Raw genomic sequence first — 8645 nt, 5'->3', positions numbered from 1 at the left:
GGCCTGGCAATCTCCTACCAAAAGTCAGCCAATGACAACCCAATGGACCACAACAGTCCGATCTGCAACTGATCATTGGAATGGTTCAGGACTGGGCAGTATTTCATTGCATTGTACATGGGGTCACCGTGAGTCAGAGGCTGACTTGAAGGCAGCTAACAACAACAATTTTAATCTAGAAAGGTTGTATATGTCAAAGAAAGCCTCGAAGGACAAAAATATGTTGTAGGATACGCTGCCTCACTTTATTCACTTATTGATTTTATTTCACTTAGAATTGATTCCACCACGTGTCTGTCAGCTTGTCGTACTGTGGTGAATTGCATGTTGCTGTGATACTGAAAGCTTTGCTACTGGTATTTCAAATACCAGCAGGGTCACCTTTGGTGGACAAGTTTCAACGGAGCTTCCAGACTGAGACAGACAAGGAAGAAAGATCTGGCAGTCTATTTCTGAAAAAATTGACCAGTGAAAACCTTATGAGTAACAGTGGAACATTGTCTGAGGTAGTGCTGGAAGATGAACCCCTCAGGTTGGAAGGCACTCAAACTACAACCGGGGAACAGCTGCCTCCTCAAAATAGAGTCAACCTTAATGAAGTGAATAGAGTCAAGCTTTCAGGACCTTCATCTGCCAATGTGGCACAATTCAAAATGGAAAGAAACAGCTGCAAACATCCATTAGTAATTGTAACATGGAATGTACGAGGTATGAATCTAGGAAAATTAGACAAAAATGAAATTGAATGCATACACTTTCATATCCTAGGCACTAATGAGCTGAAATGGACTGGTATTGGCCATTTTGAATCAGACAATCAAATGACCTACGATGCCAAGAATGACAAATTGAAGGGGAATGGCGTCACATTCATCATCAAAAAGAACATTTCAAGATCTATCCTGAAGTACAACACTGTCAGTGGTAGGGTAAAATCCATAAGCGTGCAAGGAAGACCTATTAACACAACTGTTATTCAAATTTATGCACCAAACACTTAGACAAAGATGAAGAAATTGAAGATTTTTACCAGCTTTTACAGTCTGAAATTGATCAAACATGCAATCAGGATGCATTGATAATTAACAGTGATTGGAATGTAAAAGTTGGAAACAAAGAAGAATTGGTAGTTGGAAAATAGGGCCTTGGTGAGAGAAACGACACTGGAGATTGCATGATAGAATTTTTCAAGATCAATGACTTCTTCATTGCAAATACGTTTTTTCAACAACATAATTAGCTACTGTATTCATGGACCTCACCAGATGAAATACACAGGAATCAAATCGACTACCTCTGTGGAAAGAGACCATGGAAAAGCTCAATACTATCAGTCAGAGCAAGGCCAGGGGACACCTGTGGAACAGACCATCACTTGCTCATATGCAAGTTCAAGTTGAAGCCAAAGAAAATTAAAAGAAGTCCACAAGAGCCAAGGTAAGACCTTGAGTATATCCCACCTGAACTTAGAGACCATCTTAAGAATAGGTTTGACACATCGAACATTGATGATCGAAGACCAGACGAGTTGTGGTATGACATCACAGACATCATACATGAAGAAAGTAAGAGGTCATCAAAAAGACAGGAAAGAAGGAAAACACCAAAATGGATGTCAAAATAGACTCTGCAACTTGCTCTTACATGTAGAATAGCCAAAACAACAGGAAGAAATGATGGAGTAAAAGAGGTGTACAGAAGATTTCAAAGGGCAGCTTGAGAAGACAAAGCAAAGTGTTATAATGAAATGAGCAAAGACCTGGAGTTAGAAAACCAAAAGGAAAGAACACAATTGGCATTTCTCAAGTGGAAAAAACTGAAGAAAAAATTCAAAACTTGAGTTGAAATATTGGAAGATTCTATAGGAAGCATCAAAAGAAGATGGAAGGAATACACAGTCACTATACCAAAAAGAATTGATCGACCTTCAACCATTTCAGGTACTGAGGAAAAGGTCCAAGCTGCACTGAAAGCATTGGTGAAAAACAAGTCTTCAGGAATTGGCGGAATACCAACTGAGATGTTTCAACAAACAGATGGAGCACTGGAAGTGCTCACTCATCTATGCTAAGACAACTACCTGGTTAACCGACTGGAAGACAGATATATTTGTACCCATTCCAAAGAAAGGGGATCCAACCAAATGTGGAAATTATCTAACAATATCATTGACATCACACACAAATAAAATCTTGCTGAAGATCATTCAAAAGCAGTTGCAACAGGGGATTGCTGAAAATTCAAGCCAAATTCAGAAGAGGACCTGAAACCAGGGCTATCATTGTTGATGTCTGATGGACCATGGCTGAAAGCAGAGAATACCAGAAGGATGTTTACCTGTGTTTTATTGACTATGCAAAGACATTCAATTGTATGGATCATAACAAATTATGGATAACATTGAGAAGAATGGGAATTCCAGAACACATCATTGTGCTCATGAGGAACCTGTACTTAGACCAAGAGACAGTTGTTCGAACAGAACAAGGACATACTGTGTGGTTTACAGGTAAAAACGGTGTATGCCGGGGTTGTATTCTTTCGCCATACTTACTCAATATGTATGCTGAGCAAATAATTTGAGAAGCTGGACTATATGAAGAAAAGCAATGCATCAGGATTGGAGGAAGACTCGTTAATATTCTGCTACATGCAAATGACACAACCTTGCTTGTTGAAAGTGAAGAAGACTTCAAACCACTTACTGATGAAGATTAAAGACCACAGCCTTCAGTACGGATTATACCTCAACATAAAGAAAACAAAAACCCTCACAACTGGGCCAATAAGCAATGTTATGATAAACAGATAAACAGAGAAAACATTGATGTTGTCAAGGATTTCATTTTATTTAGATCCGCAATCGATGCCCACTGAAGCAGCTGTCAAGAAATCAAACGACGTACTGCATTCAGCAAAACTGTGGCAAAAGACCTCTTTAAAAGTGTTAAAAAGCAAAGATATTACTCTAAGGACTAAGGTGTGCCTGACCCAAGCCTTGGCATTTTCAGTTGTTTATAGGCATGTGAAAGCCAGACGATGAATAAGGAAGATCAAAGAAGAATTGTTGCCTTTGAATCATGGTGCTGTCGAATAATATTGAATATACCATGGACTGCCAGAACAAACAAATCTGTCTGGGAAGAAGTACAGCCAGAATGGTCGTTAGAACCAAGGATGGTGAGACTATGTCTCACATACTTTGGACATGTTATCAGGAGGGACAAGTCCCTGGAGAAGGACATCATGCTTGGTACAGTAAAGGGTCAGTGAAAAAGAGGAAGACCCTCCACAAAATGGATTGACATAGTGGCTGCAACGATGGTCTCAAGCATAACAACGATTGTAAGGATGGCGCAGGACCAGGCAGTGTTTTGTTTTATTGTATATAGGGTCGCTATGAGTTGGAACTGACTTGACAGCTCCTAACAACATAACAAAAGGATTGATTTGTATAAAATATTGATGTCTTTCATTTAAATAGAAACAACAAAAACAACAACACAACACATGTATACAGTCCTTATTAACAGCGCATTCGTATCCATGATATCGTTGAAACTATTAAAACTTGTGGTGGCTCTTGAGCCTGGCTACTCCTCAGAATCATCTGGAGGGCACTTAGTAACTCTCAATGTTTGGCCCAGCTCTCAGAAATTCCCCTCAGAGAGGAACGTGTTGTTGTTCTTAGCTGCTGTCAAGTTGATTTGACTCATGGCAGCCCCATCTGTGACAGAGTAGAACTGCTCCAGTGCATTTTCTTGGCTATAATCTTTACAGAAGCAGATTGCCAGGACTTTTCTTCCACAGGGCCCCTGGGTGTGTTTGAACCACCAACCTTTACATTAGCAGCCAATTGCAAACCACTTGCACCACCCAGCCTCCTAGGGAGGGACTCAGGTCTTTCCCTTTTTTTTTTTTTAAACTCCCCTGGTGATTCTACTGTAGAACAAGGGTTCAGAACAGTTCCAATGGACTGTGGAAAATGTGGCAAAGTTTATGGTCTCTACTGTTTAGTTGATGAAACTAGGGAAGAAGTCAGAGGACTTGCCTAAGCTCATCGACCTAAGTTGTGATGCCACTGGGGTTTGAACTTGGGTCTCTAGACTAAGTCCAGTGTGTTCCCTACACCACATTTCCTAGGAAGAAAACTGAGCAAAAATGAATGGAGGTCCTGGAGTGGAGAAAGAACAGTTGTGAGTCCTTGGCAAAACTACACAACCTGGTATTGACGAAGCACTCACCTCGAACAAGCCCACTGGAGGGCCTCATCTTGCCTTGCCTATGCTGAAACCAGGGCAGGGTTTGTTATAAAAATGCTTACTGTGAAGAAGTTCAGTGAGAGGTGGAGGTTCTAAAGGGACAGATAAATCTATAAGCAACACTACAAAGCTGGTAAAACTCCCAGCTCAGCAGTTCAGGGCCCAAAACAGAAAGGCTTTGTGAGCAGGTGGGCACTTTTATTATTGTAATCAACTTTGGGCCCAATGAGGTCATCAGAGTCCTCCTATGGAGGAAGTGAGTCCTCTGATGTGCGCAGGCCTTCCTGCACTTCCCAGAAATCTGTGACCCGGTGACAACCAAGCGTGAGTGGATCTACCAACTTTTGGCTCCTCTGTGTCCAAGTCCTAAGTATTAGCAAACTAGTGAGTCAGTGTGGACTGCTAGAGAAACACAGGGAGAATGTGCTTGACGGATCACAAAACTTGAGAACAAAAGGAGTTCAAGGTCACCAAGTCAAATCCCTCATTTTACAGATGGAAGAAAATGAAGCCCCAAGAGGGGAAGAACTTGCTTTAAGGCCAAAGAGGAAGTAAAGCAGCACATCCAAGCCTCCCTGTCCAGTGGTCCTTCCACCATTAACAATAAAGCCAAACAAAATAACGTGGGCAAAACACAGACAAGCCCAAGTACTATCAGTAAAGAGAGGGTTTGTTCGTTTTTTGTGAGGGCATCAAATACGTGCAACCTCACACTGTGTTTTACTCTTCCACTCCTTCCTCCATCCTCTCCACTCTGCTGGTGGAGTGGGCTGCCATTTTGACTTCTAGTCTGCCATAGGGGATTAAGGGAAAATGTAAATCCAGGTTCTGAATCTGGCCTTGTTTTGTGTCTTGGGATGAGCCACTTCATCTCTCTGAGTCTCAATTTCCTCTTAAGTAAAATGAGGAGTGTGGGGAAAAAAATACTAATAAGTACTGCCTGTTCTACTCTGTAGATCAGGGATTGGCAAACTATGACCAAATTTGGCCGCTTCCTGATTTCGTAAATAAAGTTTTATTGAAACACAGCCACATCCAGTTCTTTATGCATTGGCTGCTTTCGCATTTTAACAGCAGGGTTGAGTAGATGCAAGAGAGATTACTGTACGGCCTCTTAAGCTGAAATTATTTATTATCTGACCCTTTACAGAAAAGTTTGCTGACCCCTATAAAACAATACGCTCTCTGCCCACTACCTGTGAGATACACACTCAAGCACATAAACACACACACGCATACACCTATTTTATATTTCCTGGTTGTCTTAGTCATCTAGTGCTGCTATAACAGAAATACCACAAGTGGATGGCTTGAACAGATAGAAATTTATTTTCTCACAGTTCAGGAGGCTAGAAGTCAGAATTCAGGGTGCTGGTTCTAGGGGCAGGCTTTCTCTCTCCGTCGGCTCTGGAAGCAGGTCCTTGTCTCTTCAGCTTCTCTTTCCAGGTTCCTCAGAGATCTCTATGTGTCTTGGCATCTACCTCACCCCATCTCTCTCTCTGCTGGCTTGTTTAATCTCTTTTTATATCTCAAAAGAGATTGGCTGAAGATATATGCTGTACTAATCCTGCCTCATTAACATAATAAAGACAACCCATTCCCAAATGGGATTATAACTACAGGCACAGCAGTTAGGATTTACAACCACATATTTTGGGGAACATAATTCAATGCACCACACTGGTTCAATTAATTTTTTTGATTATGTGTTGGGTTTTATTTGGAAAGTATTTCAAACATACAGCTAAATTCAGAAACGACTTCAATAAATGGTATTCATACTCCCTAGATTTAACAGATGCTAATATTTTTTTTTTAATATTCAGCCAGACTTCATGTTTTCAAAATATTGCATCATAACGCTGTAAGTAATCTGGAATTCTCTGTAGACTGAGGAGAAGCAGGCACGTGTACATACATCCATGCGAGGTTCATCAACGACCTGAAGAGCCCAGCACTGCATTATTATTACGGTCACTTGATTTGGGGATTCCTTTCTTTGGGTTTTTACATGAGAAGTGGGATCCATAGCTCAAAACTCCTCTGATATAGAACTTGGAGTTAAAGATGTTTCTGCTACAGCCAGACAATTTTCCCTAAAAAGACCAGAAAGTGTGGTAGGTTAGCAGATGTTTAGCTAAGTGGTCGTGGAACAAGGTTTTTAGATGGAGACATATGTTTGTTTCACCACAGCTATTTTAGTTGTGCTAAAAATTGTTAATGTGTTTGCTTGCTAAAGGAAAGGTTGGAAGTTCAAGTCCCCCCAGAGGTACCATGGAAGAAAGGCCTGGCAATCTACTGCTGAAAAATCAGTCACTGAAAACCCTATGGAGCACAGTTCTACCCTGACAGACATGGGTTCGCCACGAGTCAGTGTCAGTTTGATGGCAACTGGGTTTTTTGTTTTTTTTTAATAACTCCTTAGGAAAGAGAGGTGTGACATTGGGCTGGTCAAAGTCTAATATGTCTTTCTGTCTTCCTTGTTCACATTTGCTATTCCTGTCTCCAGATTAAGGGCCACAATGTCTTTAAGCTTTGGGATGTACCATCTCTGCCCCAGCCTTCACAATAACTCCCCCTAAACCCAGTGACACAGCTCGAACCACACATTCACCAGGCCAACCTCATCAAGCTGGAGCCAGAAGTGGGCTCCATGCATAAGCCAGGGGGACTTTGGAATGGCTATCAAGGGAAGATTCTTAAGTATATCATAAATAGCTATTACTGGCAAGATTTGTAATGATAAGAACACCCTTTTCTTAGTGAAAGTCTTTTCTCCCTCGATACTTACCCGCATAGATGAGGTGAAGCTATATACCTTAATGGGGGACTATTAAGACACCTATAACTAAAATGACTTTTCTCTGGAGTGCTCAAGGTAAATAACAATTTCTTTTCTCTCCTAACAATTATGAAAACGTAATAACTAAATAATCACAGGAAGTTTGTAAGAGATTCCTAATTCCATCCCCTTTTAAAAGCATAAAGGCACGGCTTCAGTATAGAGTTGTCATACTTGGGATCTACAAGGATAAAAAAATTACCTGTAGTTAAATTTCAGGTTCCCTGACCCAAATCACATAAATTCTGCTTCTTGAGATTTGGGGTCAGGCTCAGGATTGTACCTTTTAATAACGCTCCAGGCAATTTGGATGCTGGTAATCAGAGGGCCATGCTTTGAGAAACACTGAGATAATATGTGCAATTCCAGTCCTTTTTCTTATACAATATACATCTCCCAATCTTCCAATCCCAGTGTTCTAGCTTCTTGTTACCCACCTCATATACATTTACACTACGTGTGGAGTTTTCTGCCTGGTGAAATTTAGGAGATCAGAATTTAAATCTCAAATCTTTTCTTAAACCACTGTATTCAAATAAATTCTTAGAATACCATTAATGGGCCAGAGGGCAAGGACATACTTACAGCTTCCACTTTGTGGTGCCATACTGCATTCTCCTCGTGTGAGAATTTTATATTTAAATCAGCAGATTTAGAGGGCCCAGTGTTTGCCCTAATGTCACCAGCAATGTGTATTTGAATTCATTTTTACTTTGTTCCACTAATTTAGTCAGTGTAAAATGGTATCTCAAGGCGGATTTAATTTGTACTTCTTGGATTTCTGGTGAAGATTAATAAGTTTCCATGTGTTTGTTTGCTATTTTTAAGATTTCCAGAGTAACATTTAAACTTCTGGATCTCTCTGTGGGTTTAGGGTAAGTCTTAGTGCTTTTTTCGTTATTGACAAGGCAACTGAGACTTGACAGATGCCAAGAGCCAATGATAGAGCAAGGACTACACTGATTCAGAATCCAAGGAGAACACTTTGGGGAAAACCATCTCAGCTCTTAAAGGTCTTAAGGCAAAAACTCCTAAACAAAAGATGGGGTAGGGGAGCTATTTTAAGTCAGATTCCCTGGGAAACAGACTCAAGACCAAGCTTTGTATGCAGGAGATTCTTTGCAATACCCAGAGGGAGAGAAGGAAGGGGCACCAAGCTGAGGGAAGTGTTGAATAATTGCAGTCTTAGCCGTGGCCTCCGGGGTTGCTCTAGAGCTGGGCTGGTCCTTCAGAGTTGTCCTGCTTTGTGACAAGGGGGCTGGGATTTTCTACTTACACATGAACCAGTCATCTGGTGCTAGCTGTCTCAGGAGAGGCATAAAGAGTTCGGGTGAGGAGACTCTTTTCAGGGGAAGACAAATCCTGGAGAGGGGGCTCAGCTTGGAGCGGTCAGCCACCAATATCACTAGCTGCTGGAGGAATTACAGGCTTGGTCCTGAAGAGTATCTGCAGAAGGAATCGAACATTTGTTGAGAAACAATAGGTTTCTTGGAGTCCTTAGGTGTTGCAAATGGTTAACACACTCCAAAACTGACCAAAAA

This window comes from Loxodonta africana, chromosome 21, assembly GCF_030014295.1.
Source record: "Loxodonta africana isolate mLoxAfr1 chromosome 21, mLoxAfr1.hap2, whole genome shotgun sequence".
Taxonomy (NCBI): Eukaryota; Metazoa; Chordata; class Mammalia; order Proboscidea; family Elephantidae; genus Loxodonta; species Loxodonta africana.
This window is presented reverse-complemented; position numbering follows the sequence as displayed.